The sequence below is a fragment of the Marmota monax genome, unplaced genomic scaffold, assembly GCF_021218885.2.
Source record: "Marmota monax isolate L192 unplaced genomic scaffold, Marmota_monax_Labrador192_F-V1.1 WCK01_AAM20220418_F8-fsc00078, whole genome shotgun sequence".
In the NCBI taxonomy this organism is placed as follows: domain Eukaryota; kingdom Metazoa; phylum Chordata; class Mammalia; order Rodentia; family Sciuridae; genus Marmota; species Marmota monax.
This window is the reverse complement of record NW_026694865.1, coordinates 7,300,383-7,321,137: the sequence shown is the minus strand read 5'-3', so window position 1 is coordinate 7,321,137 and position 20,755 is coordinate 7,300,383. Positions and strand designations below refer to the sequence as shown.

Sequence of the window (20,755 nt, the reverse complement as noted above, 5' to 3'; positions counted from 1 at the left end):
ATGATCTGCCCAGATTGAGTCAGGAGGATATAGACAACCTAAACAGACCAATATCAATTGAGGAAATAGAAGAAACCATCAAAAGACTACCAACTGGGCTGGGGATGTGGCTCAAGCGGTAGCGCGCTCTCCTGGCATGCGTGCGGCCTGGGTTCGATCCTCAGCACCACATACAAAGATGTTGTGTCTGCCAATAACTAAAAGAAATAAATGTTTAAAAAATTCAAAAAAAAAAAAAAAAGACTACCAACTAAGAAAAGCCCAGGACCGGATGGGTATACAGCAGAGTTTTACAAAACCTTTAAAGAGGAACTAATACCAATACTTTTCAAGCTACTTCGGGAAATAGAAAAAGAGGGAGAACTTCCAAATTCATTCTATGAGGCCAACATCACCCTGATACCTAAACCAGACAAAGACACTTCAAAGAAAGAAAACTACAGACCAATATCTCTAATGAACCTAGATGCAAAAATCCTCAATAAAATTCTGGCCACTCGGATACAAAAACATATCAAAAAAATTGTGCACCATGATCAAGTAGGATTCATCCCTGGGATGCAAGGCTGGTTCAATATACGGAAATCAATAAATGTTATTCACCACATCAATAGACTTAAAAATAAGAACCATATGATCATCTCGATAGATGCGGAAAAAGCATTTGACAAAGTACAGCATCCCTTTATGTTCAAAACTCTAGAAAAACTAGGGATAACAGGAACATACCTCAATATTGTAAAAGCAATCTATGCTAAGCCTCAGGCTAGCATCATTCTGAATGGAGAAAAATTGAAGGCATTCCCTCTAAAATCTGGAACAAGACAGGGATGCCCTCTCTCCCCAATTCTGTTCAACATAGTTCTCGAAACACTGGCCAGAGCAATTTGACAGACGAAAGAAATTAAAGGCATAAAAATAGGAAAAGATGAATTTAAATTATCACTATTTGCAGTTGACATGATTCTATACCTAGCAGACCCAAAAGGGTCTACAAAGAAACTATTAGAGCTAATAAATGAATTCAGCAAAGTGGCAGGATATAAAATCAACACGCATAAATCAAAGGCATTCCTGTATATCAGCAACAAATCCTCTGAAATGGAAATGAGGACAACCACTCCATTCACAATATCTTCAAAATAAAATAAAATACTTGGGAATCAACCTAACAAAAGAGGTGAAAGACTTATACAATGAAAACTACAGAACCCTAAAGAGAGAAATAGAAGAAGATCTTAGAAGATGGAAAAATATACCCTGTTCATGGATAGGCAGAACTAACATCATCAAAATGGTGATATTACCAAAAGTTCTCTATAGGTTTAATGTAATGCCAATCAAAATCCCAACAGCATTTCTTGTAGAAATAGATAAAGCAATCATGAAATTCATATGAAAAAATAAAAGACCCAGAATAGCAAAAACAATGCTAAGCAGGAAGTGTGAATCAGGCGGTATAGCGATACCAGACTTCAAACTATACTACAGAGCAATAGTAACAAAAACAGCATGGTACTGGTACCAAAACAGGTGGGTGGACCAATGGTACAGAATAGAGGACACAGAAACCAATCCACAAAACTACAACTATCTTATATTTGATAAAGGGGCTAAAAGCATGCAATGGAGGAAGGATAGCATCTTCAACAAATGGTGCTGGGAAAACTGGAAATCCATATGCAACAAAATGAAACTGAATCCCTTTCTCTCGCCATGCACAAAAGTTAATTCAAAATGGATCAAGGAGCTTGATATCAAATCAGAGACACGCCGTCTGATAGAAGAAAAAGTTGGCTACGATCTACATTCGGTGGGGTCGGGCTCCAAATTCCTCAATAGGACACCCATAGCACAAAAGTTAATAACTAGAATCAACAAATGGGACTTACTCAAACTAAAAAGTTTTTTCTCAGCAAAAGATACAATAAGAGAGGTAAATAGGGAGCCTACACCCTGGGAACAAATCTTTACTCCTCACACTTCAGATAGAGCCCTAATATCCAGAGTATACAAAGAACTCAAAAAATTAGACAATAAGAGAACAAACAACCCAATCAACAAATGGGCCAAGCACCTGAACAGACACTTCTCAGAGGAGGACATACAATCAATCAACAAGTACATGAAAAAATGCTCACCATCTCTAGCTGTCAGAGAAATGCAAATCAAAACCACCCTAAGATACCATCTTACTCCAGTAAGATTGGCAGCCATTATGAAGTCAAACAACAAGTGCTGGCGAGGATGTGGGGAAAAGGGTACACTTGTACATTGCTGGTGGGACTGCAAATTAGTGCAGCCAATTTGGAAAGCAGTATGGAGATTTCTTGGAAAGCTGGGAATGGAGCCACCATTTGACCCAGCTATTCCCCTTCTCGGTCTATTCCCTAAAGACCTAAAAAGAGCATGCTACAGGGACACTGCTACATCGATGTTCATAGCAGCACAATTCACAATAGCAAGACTGTGGAACCAACCTAGATGCCCTTCAATAAACGAATGGATTAAAAAAATGTGGCATTTATACACAATGGAGTATTACTCTGCATTAAAAAATGACAAAATCATAGAATTTGCAGGGAAATGGATGGCATTAGAGCAGATTATGCTAAGTGAAGCTAGCCAATCCCTAAAAAACAAATGCCAAATGTCTTCTTTGATATAAGGAGAGTAACTAAGAACAGAGTAGGGACGAAGAGCAGGAGAAGAAGATTAACATTAAACAGGGATGAGAGGTGGGAGGGAAAGGGAGAGAGAAGGGAAATTGCATGGAAATGGAAGGAGACTCTCAGGGTTATACAAAAGTACATACAAGAGGAAGTGAGGGGAAAGGGAAAAATAATACAAGGGGGAGAAATGAATGACAGTAGAGGGGGTAGAGAGAGAAGAGGAGAGGGGAGGGGAGGGGAGGGGAGGGGGGATAGTAGAGGATAGGAAAGGCAGCAGAACACAACAGACACTAGTATGGCAATATGTAAATCAATGGATGTGCAACTGATGTAATTCTGCAATCTGTATACGGGGTAAAAATGGGAGTTCATAACCCACTTGAATCAAAGTGTGAAATATGATATATCAAGAAATTTGTAATGTTTTGAACAACCAACAATAAAAAATTTAAATAAATAAATAAAAAGAAAATGTAAAAGAAAAAAAATTATCTCTCAAAGGTGTGAACATTAAAGAAATCTAACAGTAAAAAAAAAAAAAAACTGCCTTAAGATCACCAGACTGATATCATTCTTATGTACCTTTCCATACCCACTCCTCAGCAAGTTCCCTTTAAAATAAATGCCAGGAACCCCCAAAATGCACACTCAAGATGGTCCACATTCTCCCTTGAATATGCATTCCTTGCTTACCCCCCCATCAAAGTCATCTCTCCAAAGATTGCCCTCATTCTACCCTGATTATATATCTAGCTCTCGTATATAAAACTCTTCTATGCTTTTGATTGGCACCTGCTGAAATTAATTTCCATCATGTAAGTCAAGAACCCCAATGGTCCTGAGTCAAGTTCCCCCTTCTCTCTGGGAACTCTTCCAACCCTTCTTAGGAGACACATCTCCTCCCATGACAAAGGTATTGTGGTTATGTTGGAGAATATCTATTGTTAAGAGACCAATGCCATGCCAAAGTCTTAGGGGAAGATAAGGAATACCTTGACTACACCTGACTATGACTTAAAGTAAACTGTGTATGTGTTACAGATTTGAAAGGTTGCTTTTGCTAAACCAGGTACTTTTTATTTAGGTCTGCAGATGTCCTAAAAAGCAAGATAAAGTGTGGCATTTCTGCCTTCATTTTGTATCTATCTCCTTTATTACCTTAAACTTTGTGACCTACTCAGCTCTGCACATACACATGTTAATCATTTAAGGAGTATTCATCTGAAAACTGGTAATACAACAAGGTTTACTGGCCCTAAATTTAACTAACCTCCTTATCATCCTCCTGCTTGAAAACTGAGCCAAGATTTGAAGCACCTTATTTCAGACCACTAAATAGTACCTCGAAGTCTTCAATTGTCCTACACCTTCCAGGAACAGTGGGAGGCAGCACATCACTGCTCTATCAGACCCTAAGCAGGAGCAATCTTTTCATGGAAACTGAATTGTCCCCTTCCAGGATTAATAAACATTTTGTACCTGTAAAGCCTCCTCAAGCAATAAAGATTTCTCTGGAACCACCTCACAGACCCAAAACAGAGAGAATGATCAATCTCACCAGTTTGACTAAGAGTACTTAATTATACATACCTCAAACCCCTAACCCAATTCTTCCTCTATTTAAACCTATGGCTCATATCAACAACCAGAAGACAAGGTTAAGATTCTGGATCTCATTTTGCCTTCCAAATATGGCCATACTGATTTTAGTTTTCTTTCCTGATCTCAAGTTCAAAGCCAGACTTAGCAACTTAGCAAGACTCTCCAAAAAACAAAAAAGCTTGGGAATGTAGCTCTGTGGTAAAGACTCACTGGTACCAAAAATAAATAAATAAATAAAGTTTCCTTTCCTGAGTTTCACCATTACCTTTTCCACTTAAATTTTTGGGGTGAGAAGCAGACCTGGTTTGTTGGGACCCCCTGAAGTCAGGCCTCTGACCCAGGACTTTAATAACATGGGTTTTAGAAAAGAGGAAAAAAAAAGCACACGAAGGAAAACATTGCAATTTGTGAATTTAGGTGAAAAGTATATAGATATTCATTTTATAATTCATCAACTTTTCTAAAAATTTGAGAAAAATTCTAAATCAAATTTGGGGAGAAGGGTAGAAACAACTAGATTAGGCACAGCTAAGCCCCAATGATGTAAAGAAGAATGAAAAAAATATCTTTTACAATAAAAGTATGCATAGGAGTTAAATGATAATCATAATTTTTCTATTCATGATCACATTCTTCCAATGTAATAAATTCACTTACTCATTTATTCCCAGGAGAATCTGTATTAAGAAAAGATCAGTTTTAATTTCCTTGCAATACAATAATTTCATTTAAGTAATTACAGTAATACCATCTCTATAAATTCAGAGCTGAATTTGTAACTCTCGCTCAAAAATGACTTGACAGGGACTGAGTTTATGGCTTCAAAATACAGTACTTGCCTAGCATGCATGATGCCCCTTGCTTTAATCCCTAGCACCACCAAAATCTAATGAGCTGACAGAAAAAATACTATTCCCATAGACATAAACACCAAGCTACCTACCTTCCCACATGTAAAATAAAAGCCAGATAGCATGATGACGAATTTACTTCAGACTGTGCTTTGTACAAACTACACAGAAGGAAGCTAAAGGGCTCGGTTCTCCAAAAATGATGGGAAGGCAGTACTTCCCATCTCTTTAATTTTCAACCCAAATCATCACTGTTTTAAAACAATATGAATTCCCATATAAGAAAACATTTAGGGCTGGGGTTGTAGCTCAGTGGTAAAGTGCTTGCCTTGCAAGCGTGAGGCACTGGGTTCAATCCTTAGCACCACATAAAAATAAAAAAATAAAAATAAAAAGATATTGTGTCCATCTACAATTAAAAAAAATATTTTAAAAAAGAAAGAAAACATTTAGGCAAACCTCTACTATAACATGATTGGAAGCAATGTTATAGCAGGGAAATTTAATTTGGACCTGGGTTCAATCTCAAGTACCACCAACAGATAAAGAATATACTTCAAAACTAACTTGTAAATGCATATATGCTTACCTTTCTTAAAATATGTCTACTGTCCTAACTTTTAAAGAAAACAATGAAAGATGAAGAAATGGGAAGTTTTTCATGTTTCCTATCTTGAACCCTACCTAACACCCCTTCTAAAAATCAGGGTAACAGAAAAAAATAGCAGTCTGAAAATGAACCTCCATATGGAACTTATCAAGCTACATGTACATGTCTATGAATGCTCATTATACATTGACAAAAAGCTTTTTAGGGGGCTGGGGTTGTAGCTCAGCAGTAGAGCACTTGCCTCACACATGCAAGACCCAGGGTTCAATCCCCAGTACCACATAAAAATAAATAAGTGAAATAAAGTTATTGTGTCCAACTACAACTAAAACATAAATGTTTTTTAAAAAAAGCTTTTTAGAACATTTTTAATGAGATAAATATCTAGGTACAAGTTTAGCAAAACATGGTCAGGATCTATGAGCTAAAAAATTATAAGAAATCAAAGATCATGTACATAAGTGAAAACATGATATGTTCCCAGAATGAAAGACTCAATATTATAAAAATGTCCATTCCCCTCCCCAAAGTTGATCTATAGATTTAACATAATACCTAACAAAATCTCATTAAAAGAATTGTAACTATAAAGAAATTTACTTTAAAATTTATATAGAGGAGCTGGGTACAGCTCCTCTATATGTGGTAGAATGTTTGTTTGATATGTAGGAGGCCACACTTAGGTGCAGTGGATAGATCTAGTGTATTTATTAACATAAAAGTTCATGACACTGCTAAGTGGAAAAGGGATGGTTACAAATCAAAGATGAAATCCCTGATAAATAGGCATTTGTTTACAAAATAAATAATGGGAGAAAAGCATATTGAATTTACATGGAAAGGCAAAGGAAATAGAATAGCTAAAAAACATAAGCCTTACCATTAACTTAGAATGATGAAGGAAATCTTGAGCGATATAAATAAAATATAATACAATTCTCAAAAAGAAAAATATTTTTAAAATAAGACTATCCTACAACTACTAGAAGAAAATATAGGGTCAAAATTCCAGCACATAGGCACAGGCAATGACTTTCTCAATAGACAATAGATCCCTAACACTAAGGAAATAATGCCAGAAATTAATACGTGGGATGGCATCAAATTAAAAAACTTCTGCATGACAAAGGAGACAAATTGGAATGTGAAGAGAGAACCTAAAGCATGGGAGAAAATCTTTGCTAGCTACTCTTCTGACCATTCGTGTCTTCATGCATGTACTTTGGATAATGATGTCCATCTCATTCCACTATCATTTCTAACCCCATGCTCCCTCCCTTCCCCCACCGTTTCCCAATCTAGAGTTCATCTATCCCTCCCATGCTTCCCCTCCCTACCCCACTATGAATCAGCCACCTTAAGTCAGAGAAAAAATCCAGCATTTGGTTTTGGGAGATTGGCTAACTTCACTTAGCATTATATTCTTCAACTCCATCCATTTACTTGCAAATGCCATGATTTTATTCTTTTATTGCTGAGTAATAGTCCATTGTATGTGTGTGTGTGTGTGTGTGTATCACATTTTTTTTATCCATTCATCTACTAAAGGGCATCTAGGTTGGTTCCACAATTTAGCTATTGTGAATTGTGCTGCTCTAAACCTTGATGTGGCTGTATCCCAGGATATGCTATTTTTAAGTCCTTCTGGTATAGACCAAGAGAGGGATAGCTGGGTCAAATGGTGGTTTTATTCCCAGTTTTCCAAGGAATCTCCAAACTGCTTTCCATATTGGCTGCACCAATTTGAGTGTGCCACAGAAATGTATGAGTGTGCCATTTTCCCCACATCCTCTAACACTTATTGTTACCTGTATTCTTGATGACTACCATTCTGACAGGAGTAAAATGAAATGTTAGAGTAGTTTTGATTTGCATTTCTCTAATTGCTAGAGATGATGAGCATTTTTCAAATATTTGTTGATTGATTTTATATCATCATCTGGGAAGTGTCTGTTCAGGTCCTTGGCCCACTTATTGGTTTTTTTGTTTTAGTGTTTACTTTTTGAGTTCTTCATAAATACTAGAGATCAGTGCTCTATCTGATGTGTGAGGGGTAAAAATTTGCTCCCAAGATGTAGGCTCTCTATTCACCTCACAGATTGTTTCTTTTGCCGAGAAGAAACTTTTTAGTTTGAATCCATCCCATTTACTGATTCTTGATTTTAATTCTTGTACTTTAGGAGTCTTATTAAGGAAGTTGACATGATAGAGATTAGGGTCCACTTTTTCTTTTATTAGACACAGGGTCTCTGGTTTAATTCCTACGTCCTTGATCCACTTGGAGTTTTGTGCATGGTGAGAGATAGGAGTTTAATTTCATTTTGTTGCATATAGGTTTCAAGTTTTCCCAGCATTATTTGCTGAAGAGGCTATCTTTTATCCAATGTATGTTTTTGGCACCTTTGTCCAATGTAAGATAATTGTAAATTTGTGGGTTAGTCTCTGTGTCCTCTATTCTGTATCATTGGTCTACTAGTCTATTTTGGTGCCAATACCATCCTATTTTTGTTACTACTGCTCTGTAGTATATTAAGGTCTGGTATAGTGATGCCACCTGCTTCACTCTTCTTGCTAAGGATTGCTTTAGCTATTCTGGGTCTCTTATTACTTCTGCCTATCCAAGAGCAAGGCAGATCTTTCCATCTTCTAAGGTCTTCTTTTGACTTTTTTCTTTAGGGTTCTGTAGTTTTCATTTTATAGGTCTTTCACCTCTTTCATTAAGTTGATTCCCAAAATTATTTTGTTTTTTTGAGGCTATAGTAAATGAGGTAGTTTTCCTCATTTTCCTTTCAGAGGATTTGTCATTGATATACAGAAATGCCTTTGGTTTATGGGTATCAATTTTATATCCTGCTACATTGCTGAATTCATTAACTAGTTCTACAAGTTTTCTGGTGAAACTCTTCTTGGGTCTTCTAGGTATAGAATCATATCATCAGCAAATAGTGCTAATTTGAAAGGAACTGCTATTTTTAATCCCCAATTAATAAGGAGTAGGATAGCTGGGTCAAATGGTTCCATTCCCAGTTTTCTGAGGAATCTCCATACTGCTTTCCATAAAGGTTGCAGCAATTTGCAGTCCCACTAGCAATGTATGAGTGTACCTTTTTCCCCACATCCTAGACAACATTTATTGTTGCCTGTATTCTTGATAATTGCCATTCTGACTGGAGATAGATGAAATCTTAGAGTAGTTTTGATTTGCATTTCTCTAATTGCTAGAGATAAACATTTTTTCATATATTTGTTGATCAACTGTAGTTTTTCTTCTGTGAAGTATCTGTTCAGTTCCTTAGCCCATTTATTGATTGGGTTGTTTTTTTTTTAGTTCTTTATATATTCTGGAGATTATACCCAAAGGATCTGTCACTGATATACAGAAATCAGCATAATACAGAGACACACAGCCACATTAATATTTATAGCAGCTCAACTCACAATAGCCAAACTATGAAACCAACCTATATGCCCTTCGGCAAATGAATGGATAAAGAAAATGTGGTACACACTACTGAAATAGTACTCAGCTTTAAAGAAGAATAAAAATATGGCATTTGCTGGTAAATAGATGGAGCTAGAGAAATCATGCTAAGTGAAATAAGCCAATCCCAATAAAAAACAAAGGCCAAGTGTTTTCTCTGATATGCAGATGCTAATTCACAATAAGGGGGGGGGGGGCTAGGAAAAAACAGAGGTATTTTGGTTTAGGTAGAGAGGAATGAAAGGAGGGGAGGCAGTGTGGGAGGAAGAAGGATAGGATGAATTGGACATTGTTACCCTATTTACATATGATTATGCAACCAGTGTGATTCTACATCATGTAAAACAAGAAGAATGAGAAGTTACACTCCATTTATTTATAATATATCAAAATGCATTCTAGGGCTGGGGTTGTGGTTCAGAGGTAGAGTGCTCGCCTAGCATGTGTGAGACACTGGGTTCGATCCTCAGCACCACATTAAAATAAATAAATAAAGATATTGTGTCCACCTATAACTAAAAAATAAATATAAAAAATGCATTCTAGGGACTGGGACTGTAGCTCAGTGGTAGAGCACTTGCCTGGCACATGTGAGGCACTGGGTTCGATCCTCAGCATCACACATAAGAAAATTTAAAAAAAGAAAGATCCATCAACAACTTAAAATATATATATAGATAGATATAGATATTCTACTGTCATGTATAATGAAATAGAATAAATTAAAATATCTTAAATTAATAAAAGTAAGCAATGGGGGCTAGGGTTGTGACTCAGCGGTGGAGGGCTCGCCTCACACGTGCGAGATCCTCAGCACCACATAAAATAAATAAGTGAAATAAAAGTATTGTGTCCAACTACAACTAAAAAATAAATATTAAAAAAAAGTAAGCAATGATTATCAGCAACTGCTAATATTAGAGAAGAGATAATATTAGAGGAAAGATAATAAGATCTATATATCTCCTGATGGAAACACAAATGACTCCTATTAAGTATTCTTCCCAAAAGTTTAAAAAAAAATCTATCAATTTATAGGAAATTTCAGGAAATAGAAGAACATGTTAAATGGCATTACAGAAATGCAATCAAAATGAAACTATGGGAAATCTTGGGGCAAGCAACCAACTGTCATCTAACAAACTTGTAAGAAAGAAAAGAAAGAAGTGGGCTAGGGTTCTGGTTCAGCGGTAAAGCGCTTACCTTGCACGTGCATGTTTAAAATGTTTTATAATAAAAATTTTAAATGTTGTCTGGGAATTGAATTACCTGCCTACACCTACATAAAATCTCTACTTATTCCCATAACAGATAAATCCACAATCAGGCATAGGTGCTATAAATTTACTAATATCGAATTATATTTATAGAGCATTATAAGAAATCATTTGAAGGACCAAGGGTAATGGCTCAGTGGTAAAGTTTTTGCCTTGTATGTGCAAGACCCTAAGTTCAATCCCCAGCACTGAAAAAAAAAATAATTTTACATGAATCTCACCTGCAATTCACATGCTAAATTTTCCTACCAAATTGCTCTTATTTACAAGAATGTTAACAGTATCTAACCAATTTATTGCTTTCTGTGGGGAAAAAAAAAAAAACAGTATTTAAAACATTTTTAAATTTTTTCATTTATTAAATAAAGCAACAGTTATAGAAAATAAAATTGCAGACAGTACTGCACAGTCATCCACTATCTTTCTAGTCCTATAAGCCTTTGGTACTTCTGGAATTTATCATCAGCAGATTTACTGTGTAAGTACTCCAGCTCAAGGAGTTCTCAAATTGGACTAGTTTTATCTTGGGTACAAAAACCTTTTTCCTACCTGCCTACTCTGAAAAAGGGAGCTAAACCAACAGATGATAGACAAAAGAGGGAGTAGTGATAAGCAGGCAGAACAAGTACAAGAAAGCATCATGAAGAAAGAAAATAACATTGAGCATTGAGAGAACCAGAAGACTTCTTAAATGCTACTTTAAGAATATGAAATACTAGTATGGCAATATGTAAAAAAGTGGATGTGTAACCGATGTGATTCTGCAATCTGTATACGGGGTAAAAATGGGAGTTCATAACCCACTTGAATCAAATGTGTGAAATATGATATGTCAAGGACTATGTAATGTTTTGAACAACCAATAATAAAAATTAAAAAAATAAATAAATAAAAAATAAAGAACCACAACACAGGCGTTCAAAGCTTCCCAGCACAAAGAAACGATGTAAGTTTAAGGAGTTGGAAACTCAGCAATAAAAGAGAATAAAATCATGGCATTTGCAGGTAAATGGATGGCATTGGAGAAGATAATACTAAGAGAAGTGAGCCAATCCCCAAAAAACAAATGCTGAATGTTTTCTCTGATATAAGGAGGCTGACTCAGAGAGGGGTAGGGAGGGGGAGCATGGGAGGAATAAGTAAATTCTAGATAGTGAAGAGGGGAGGGAGGGAAAGGGAGGAGGCAGTGGATTAGCAAGGATGGTGGAATGTGATGGTCATCATTATCCAAAGTACAGGTATGAAGACACAAATTGGGTGTCAACATACTTTATATACAACCAGAGATATGAAAAATTGTGCTGTATATGTGTAATAAGAATTGTAATGCAAAAAAAACAAGTATATGTATAAAGACATGAATTGGCGTGAACATACTTTATACAAAGATATGAAAAACAGCTCTATATGTGTAATAAGAATTGTAATACATTCCACTGTTGTGTATTTATAAAAATAAAATCAATTTAAAAAAAAGAATATGAAATATTCAGTAAGTCCTTGGATTTTTACAAAACAAAGTCACTTTCTGTCCGTCTTCAATTACTTTAAAGCTAGAAATTTGCATCTGACTTAATTCCTTTTTTTTTTTTTTTTTTAAAACAGGGTCCTGCTAAATTGCTTAGGACCTAGCTTAAGTTTGCTGAGGCTTGCAAACCTCCTGCCTCAGGCTACGAAATTGCTGGCATTACAGGCTTGTATGATGACCTTACTCCTTAATAAAGCATCAACAGTTTTGAAGAGTTCTTAAAATCTTAGAGCAATTTAAATTAACAAAAAGCAATTCAAACCATTTTCAAAATGAACATGAGAAATGGGACATAACAAATTTGTATAGCATTTTACTACTGTTATAATTTGCATCCTACCATATTTTCTTTTTTACTTCAAAAAATGTAAAGCATTAACAATCAGTAGAAATTATAATTAAAATATTGGTTTGTACAACATTGTTAATGGTTTAAATTCGAATTATAGTTCAAATTTAAATTATGTATCTTAAATATACTTAGGCTTGGTATGGGGATGTAACTCAGTGAGAAAGACCACTGAACTAGCATGTGCAAAGGGCCTGAATTTGATCCCAAGCACCACAAAAAATAAAAAAGCTGAACACAGTGTCACATACCTGTGATACTAGCTACTCAGCTGCTTGGTAAGCTAAGGTAAGAGAATTACAAGTTCAAGGCCAACCTGGGTAATTTAAGACCCAGTCTCAAAATTAAAAATTTAAAAGGGTTAAAGGTATAGCTCAGTGGTAAAGCATCCCTGGGTTCAATCCCCAGTACACTCCCACCCCACCCTACCCCACCCCACCCCACCCACACACAAATCATTCTAGGTATGAAGTAAATAACAGCCTATAGGAGGGTCAAGTGATTAAGCAGGAAAATCACTTGAGACCACCTACTGTAATTACCCAAGCAAGAGATGACAGTGCTTTATACAGGGGTGATAAGGCAGAGACAATGAATTATGATCAGATTAGAAATATAGGGGTTGGGGATGTAATTTAGTGGCACAGCACTTATCTAGCATGGAGCCCTGGGTTCAATCCCCAATACCACAAAATGTAAAGAAATAAATGTATATAAATATGTATACATATGTATTTAGTTCTTCATTTAGAAGGTAAAGCAAAGAGGGTTTGCTGATGATCTGGTTACAGGGTATAAAGAAAAGAGAAGAATCATAGATGACACTTAGGACCAACTGGTTGAACAGACTTACCATTTACTAAGAATAGATTCAAAGGAAATAATGAGAATAGGAATTAAACCTTCTCCACTGTATAAATTTCATTTGAAAAACCTATTAGCCAAATGAGATGCAGAATAAGGAGATGAATTATGATACTGGATCTCAGGGAAGGGGTCTGGGCTAAAGACATAAATGTGAGAGTCAGCAAAGAAATAATATTGAAAGCCAAGAAACTAGATAAATATAATTCAGAAAGTTTTTTATTTAATCCTTGCATCAGCCCTATGAAATAGCAAATTATTCTCATTTTATACGTCAAGAAACTGAGTCTACAATTAAGATTTGCCTAATATTCTACTAATATTCTGCTAATAAGTGGTAGAGTTAGAAAGAAGAGGGGGGAAAAAAACAGATCTGACTAAAATGCCCATGACCTTTCTCAAATAGGGCTAATCATCTAAAACACAGAACACAGCCAAGAAAATGAATATTTTTCTCAATTCTCCCAAGGATGGTACATAACTAGTGCCATCATAGATGCACTGAAGAAAATTTATTCTTTATATACACAAATGTCTAAAAATCTCCAGGATTAGAATTTAATTCTCTCATGAAACCCCAATTGAAAAACAAATACACACACACACACACACACACACACACACACTATATCACTATTACATTATTATTATTCCACTATTAATGAAATTAATACAATTAGGAATCATTTAGAGATTTCTGCATGGCAAAGAAAACAATCAACAAAATGACAAGGCAACCAATGGATTTCATGAAAATATTTGCAAGCTATGTTATGATAAGGGCTTAATTTCCAAAGTATATAAGTAACTCAAACAATTTTATTGCAAAAATAAAAATATAACCCAAGTGAAAAATGAGAAAGGAGCTAAATAGACATTTCTCAAAAAAAGACATAAAAATGTCCAAGATTATATGAAAAGGTGCTCAACAACATCACTAATCATCAGAAAAAGGCAAATCAAAACCAATGATATGTCACCTCATACCTGCTAGGATGGCTATTATCTAAAAGACAAAAGATTAGGGCTAGGGTTGTGGCTCAGTAGCAGAGCACTTGTTTCACACATGTGAGGCACTGGGTTGGATCCTAAGCACCACATAAAAGTAAGTAAACAGAATAAAGATATTGTATCCATCTATAACTAAAAGTTTAAAATATATATTTAAAAAAAGATAAAAGATTAGCTGAGGTACAGCTCAGCAGTACAGCCATACTTAAAAAGACAAGAGAAAACAAGTGTTGGAAAGAATGTAAAGATGAAAACATAAATTGTAATGGGCATTATGTAAACCAGTAGGGAGGTTCCTTAAAAAAAAAAAAAATCAAAATAAACAGGACCTAGTGACCCATGCCCAAAGACTCAGGAAGCTAATGCACTCAGCATCTCTTTTCCTGGGAACATCTGTTCATCAGAAAACTAATAGAATGAAAGCTCCTCAAATGGAAGAATCTTGGTGAGGGAGAGGGGGAGTCAAACCCAAAACCTCATATATGCCAGGCATGTGCTCTACCACTAAGCAGTATCCTCATCCTGATTTTTTATTAATGCATTCCAAGCATCTGGAGCAGTACCCTTTCTCGGAAAGAACCTAAATTTCCATTCTTACTGGGCAGAACTTGTTACCCTTTAGGATAGGGATGTTTTTATGTTGTCTTAGTTTCTTTGCACCACCAAAATCCAATAGGATTCATCCAGAACTTCAAACTCTCAGATTCATTTTAAAATTGTCTCCATCCTTATGGACAGGTTCCAAATATTGTCATTACTGGCTAAAGAAACTACCATACCATGGGTATCAATATGTACTATGTGGGCTGTTCAAAATAACTCACACAAAATGTGAACCAATAAGTACTACATAATAAATTCTAGAGGAAAAAAATACCTGTCTTACAATTTCAGATAAACTTTCTGAAACTCCATAAGTATGTCAGAGCATAGGTCTTATGAATCAATGCAATACCTCCATTAAATGCAAAAAAGCTTTGCCAGGCGTTAACAGCATGCACCTGGAAATTCAGCAACTCAAGAGGCTGAAGTAGAAGGACCACAAGTTTGGGGTCAGCCTCAGCAACTTAATAAGACCCTTTCTCAAAATAAAAAGAACGGGGATACAGCTCAAATGTAGCATGCCCCTAGGTTCAATTCCAACTATCAAAAAGTAACATAATGCCAGGCGCCTGTAATCCCAGCTACTTGGGAGGCTGGGGCAGGAGGATCTTGAGTTCAAAGCCAACCTCAGCAATAGTGAGGCACTAAGCAACTCAATGAGACCCTGTCTCTAAATAAAACACAAAATAGGGCTGGGGATGTGGCTCAGTGGTTGAGTGTCCTTGAGTTCAATCTCTGGTAAACCCCCACCAATAAAAAGTAACTTAAAGTAAAAGCAAAAAGTTTCAAATGATTAATTCTGCCTAGGCCAGAAATTGCATTCCAATCTATTTTACCTGCATATAATAATCTACATGTGCTAGGCATGGTGACACATGCCTGTAATCCCAGTAACTCAGAGGTTAAGGCAAAAGGAATACAAATTCAAGACTAGCCTCAGCAAATTAGCAAGGTCCTAAGTATATTAGCAAGCCCCTGTCGCAAAATAAAAAGGGGCTGGGGATGTGGCTCAATGGTTAAGTGCCCCTGGATTCAACCCCCAGTACCAAAATAAAATAAAAAAATAAAAAACCACATGTACCAGTGCACTATTAGTGGATAATGCATTTTATTTTCAAATTTTCAAACTATAAGAACCTACCACCCACAGTATTAAGTGCTCTTCCACAAGAAGCCACTGAAATGACTACAGAGTACTCTTAAAAATCACTTATTTATGGCAAGGAAAAAAATAAAAGAAATTTAAAAGGATGATCACATGCAGCTCTGTTGGTGAGACTGTGGGGGGGGGGGGAAGATGCTTTTATACACTACTGGTAGGAATGCAAATTGGTACAAAACATGTGGAGAAAATTTGGGAATACTTAGCCAAACTACATGTACACTTAACTTCTGACCCATCAATCCTACTTATTTGGAATCTACCTGGAAAATAAACCTCCATCAGTACAAAAATTCATATACATGAAGTCATTTAGAGCAACATTGTTCATAATTACAAAATACAGGAAACAACCTAAATACCTGTACAGAGAACAGATGAATAAAATACAGCTACACAGTAGAGTGGTAACAGGTATAAAAGAGAATGAAGAGTACAAAAAGAATACATCTTGCCAGGCATGGTGGCAATCCCAGCGACTCAGGAGGATCTCAAGTTCAAGGCCAGCCTTAGAAACTTACTGATACCCTGTCTCAAGATAAAAAATAAATAAAAGGGATGGGATGTAGCTCAGTATTGTACTATGTCCCTGAGTTCAATCCCCAACATCAAAAAAAAAAAAAAAAAACCACCCACATTGAAGTACTGATACACGAAAGAAACCAGGCACAAAAGGCCACCTATTATATGATTCTATTTACACAAAACACCCAGAGCAGGCAAATCCACACAGACAGAAAGTAGATTAGATTGGGGACATGGGAAGTGATTACTAATATTCAGAGAGTTTCTTTTTGGGATGATGAATGTTATGGAATTAGATAGTGGTGAAAGTTGCACAACTTTGTGAATATGCTAAAAAAAAAAAAACAACAACACTGAATTGTACACTTCAGAAAGGTGAGTTTTAGCATTTTGGTGTGTACCTGTAGACCCAGCTACTCTGGAGTCTAAAAGGTAGGTTTTGGTCAAAGAAAGAATTTATAAAAAAAAAAAAAAAAAGAGGATGTTTAGAACTACCTTTGGGGTGTTACATTAGGCTGGAAGATATCAAACATGAACTCATGAACTTTAATATGTAGAAATAAATAGTTCTCCCTTGGTATGCTCAGGGGATTGGTTCAGGAATTCCTCTCTCCTAGCAGACACCAAAGTCCACCATTCTCGTCTCTAAAATAAAACAGCATAATATCTGCATATCATATCACATCTCATACACACACACACACACAAATTCTGTTTTAGATTAGCCAATATTTTGTTTTCAACATCATGATAATCTGCAGATTGTGCCTACAACAATCCATTTCACACATCTATTAAATCAAAGCATTATTTACAATAAATATTTATCTTCAATAAAGCTTGTTACTTACATAGTTATCCAACTATAAAATTCAAAAGTTTGGCTTCACAAATTTGGATAATACAAACTTCTCCCCATACCCCAAATCACAATGTCATCATTATTGTCTTTTTAGGTTCTGAAAATGTGTATTTTTTTTTCAGTGTTGGGTATTAAACTGAGGGCCTTGAGCATACCAGACAAATGCCCTATCATTGAGCTACAACCCCCAACCCCAAAATCTTAATTTTAAAAGATCAGCTCTTCAGTGTATCTGGTCCCCCCAACTCGTTTTTTTAAATTTAAAAAAATAAAGAGTAATTCATCATATTCTTTTGGGAAAAAAATGTTTGGAACATTAGAACTATGGCACTATTTATTATGTTCATTCTCTAATAACCAATCTAGCCCAATCAACAACGCATTCTCTGAAATTCCTCTAAATCAAATGGGATTTTTCAGGAGATGTTTATATTAATGAGCAAATCAAGTGACGCATATACATTTACTTTCTCCTCCATACACCATCAGGATGTCTGCACAGGGAATGGAATACTTGACCAGCAAATGAATGGATAAGTATCACATGCAAACAGCATGACTGGAAACTTAAGAAGCAAAGTGATAAGAACCTTAGGAAAAGCAAAATTCATAAAAGTTTAGAATTGCAAGAGGCCTTATAGTCCATTTAACCCATTCCAATGACATCAACCCCAGACAGATGACAATCTATCCTATTTTTAAAAGCTTCCAGATTTCCAACTCCCTGGATACCTTTTTCTGCCATACAATCATGTCATGTAATTTGGAGTACTATTATGACCAACTGTTCTTTGCCCTACGTAATGTTTGTCTTTTCTCAAATAACAATACATTTTAACTCACTTTCAGGATATACAAATGTGTATAGGTGCAAAATACATGTTTATATGCATGCACATACATGCATAACCAGGTACCTAGGACACTTACTTTGTGCATGTGTGTGTGTGTGTGTTGTTAAGGATCCAACCCAGGGCCTCACACATGCTAGACAAGCACTTTTCCACTGAGCTACATCCCTAGTCACTTTTGCTGATATAAACACAAACTATTAAAGGTACATACATAATCAAAGGTACACCCCATTCCACTCTAATCACAAAATGCACTATGAAACAGTGTCACATAATTTCATAATTTGGTCTAAAAATAACTAAAGGAAATCAATTTTATAAAACCTTAAGGCAAATTCTTCCCACTGTGATTAATCATAGCTTCTTTGCTTCCCACAAGCACTGCCCCTTTTTCAACACTCACCACAAGCAGAACTGTAAAAATACATATAATAGAAATAATTTTAACGTTTAATTTTTTAAGACCATTTGTCTAACAATCATGTGGGAAAAAGACCCAATGAGAGAGTTACCAGTGACAGGGTATAGCCAGTGATGATGGACAAGTAACCAATTTAATCAAGCAGGCCAAAGAAATAATCAAAATAAAACAAATCATTTTTGGAATCCATATAGAACTAGGAAGTCCTTTGAAAGGATGAGCCAAAGTACTACTTGAAAAAAAAAGAATAATACTGTGTCTGTTAGGAAATAACACCAAAATATTAGCCATGGAAATGTTACCGCTGGAGATGGGCTTGTTTGTTCAGATTTGTTATTCCTATTATTTGATTACTTGTCTATAATATATAATATTCAAAATATTATAGACTTTTTTTTTAATAAGGCAAATTCTGTGCCTGTTTGTCCCTGTATTTCACAGCTAAGAGAGACAGCATGTGTTTTACATAACCTCCTGGGAGAGGTAGTACCAGCTCCTGTCCTCCTCGTGTCTCCCAGGAACCTGCCACCCATGGCAGAAAAGATTTCACCATGTTCCCTGGGATAGTTCCTATCATCATCATCATCATCCTCATCTTATCCTGGAGAATACACAATGAGCCTTGTCTCCCCTCCTGGTAGTAAAAGCGTTAAAATTGTCATTTTATTGAGACGGAAGATTCAGAGAATAAAGGTTTACCAGATGGTGAGCTGCCTCCACCCAAAGGCAGAGGCGAGGAGAAAGATACATCGTCCTCAAAAGTCAGTCGGCGACATAGGCACCAGGGTGGCGGCTCGCTTGTACCCCGACAGAGTCTGGCCACCGCCCCCCAACCCAAGCCCCGGCCAGGGGAGGGGCGCTCGTTAGCGGATAAAGGGGTGAGAGAGAAGGTCAGAGACGTGACCCCTGAGGGGCCGAGGGGCTAGTACAGCAAGCCGCTTAAGGGGCGGGTCCCCTGGCCCTCTTGGTCTGGCGGCTAGACTTCTAAAGCTGCGCCGGAGAAACGTGGGCGGAAGGTGGGTCTGGGAGTCCGCAAAGCACCGGGAGAGCTCCCTCAGGCCTCCGCCGGCCGCCCACCGGGGACCCCGGCAGCCCAGTTCCGCGGCGGCCCCGGAACGGCCCCAGTCAGCCTTGCCCGGCCGGCCGAGCGCACACATCCGCGGCCAGGAGGGCAAGAGGAGGCGTTACCGTATGCGGCTCTGGAGCTGGCGGGGGTGGGGTGCTGCTCCGGCGACCCGAGCCCCGCTCGCAGCGACTGCGGTGTCCGCGTCCTTTATTTTTGCTGCAGCGGCGGCGACTTGTCAAAGGGAAAGACGTAAGAGGCGGCGGCAGCGGCAGCAGGCGAATCTCGCGGGATTTGGGCAGAACTCTCGCGCAGTCTGAAACCCTCACCCCGCCCCCAGGCCCAGAGGCGGAGGCGAGAGAGGGGAGGAGAGGGGAGTGTGAGTAGGCGGGAGCTAGGCCACCTGCTGAGGGGAAAGGGGAAGGGACCTGGGCCGCCAGGGAAGCCGGCCTGAGTTTTATGTTAGGAAACCCTATCACCGCGCAGCCCTCATCTTGGGGCAGTCGCGGAGCCCAGGCAACCGCGTCTGCCCTCGGGAACAGGACTCTGCAGACGAGGAACACTCGGGTGCGTTTGACAAAAGATGATGAAGAGCTGGGGGCCAGGCAGCGCGCCCCGTTTTCCTCGTAGTCGCCGGCGAAACTCCACGGCCTGGCGTCCAAGTGAAGCGACACGTGGAAAAGCTGGCAGCTAGGCTAGGTGGCAACACCCCTTTATCGTCGTTGTGCGCCTGGCGCTCTGTGCTCTTTATCTCCCATCACAGCCGGCCCTAGCCCTCCGGGGAGTCAAGTTCAATCCCTTGAAAGCATTTCACTTGCTCTACTTCTTGTTTTTCTTGTCTTCCGAGGGCTGCAGGACTGTCAAAACCCTGCAGACCCGGGGGCCCTGCGACTGTGTTTTTCTTTTCTACTAGGGAACACTGAAGTAAAATATCCTTTGGATGATTTACATCCTTGGTCGTGACCGCGAACTCAGCAATGAAATCCCGTGAGAGGAAGGACACATAGTACCTTAGCGCCT

General features: G+C 37.6%; 1 protein-coding gene across 11 annotated transcripts in view; it reads right to left on the bottom strand.

The window, feature by feature from the left end:
* Positions 1-20,016, bottom strand: part of Herc1 (HECT and RLD domain containing E3 ubiquitin protein ligase family member 1) — a 200,628-nt gene extending 180,612 nt beyond the window's left edge. For 10 of the 11 annotated variants that reach the window (XM_058573360.1, XM_058573368.1, XM_058573363.1 and 7 more), the window contains exon 1: positions 19,861-20,016. The gene's annotated coding sequence lies outside the window, so the exon portion shown is untranslated. Of the gene's footprint in view, positions 1-19,371; positions 19,509-19,860 lie in introns of those variants that run through there. The other variant, XM_058573361.1, reaches the window with a different exon arrangement.
* Between the last annotated feature and the right edge of the window lie 739 nt (positions 20,017-20,755).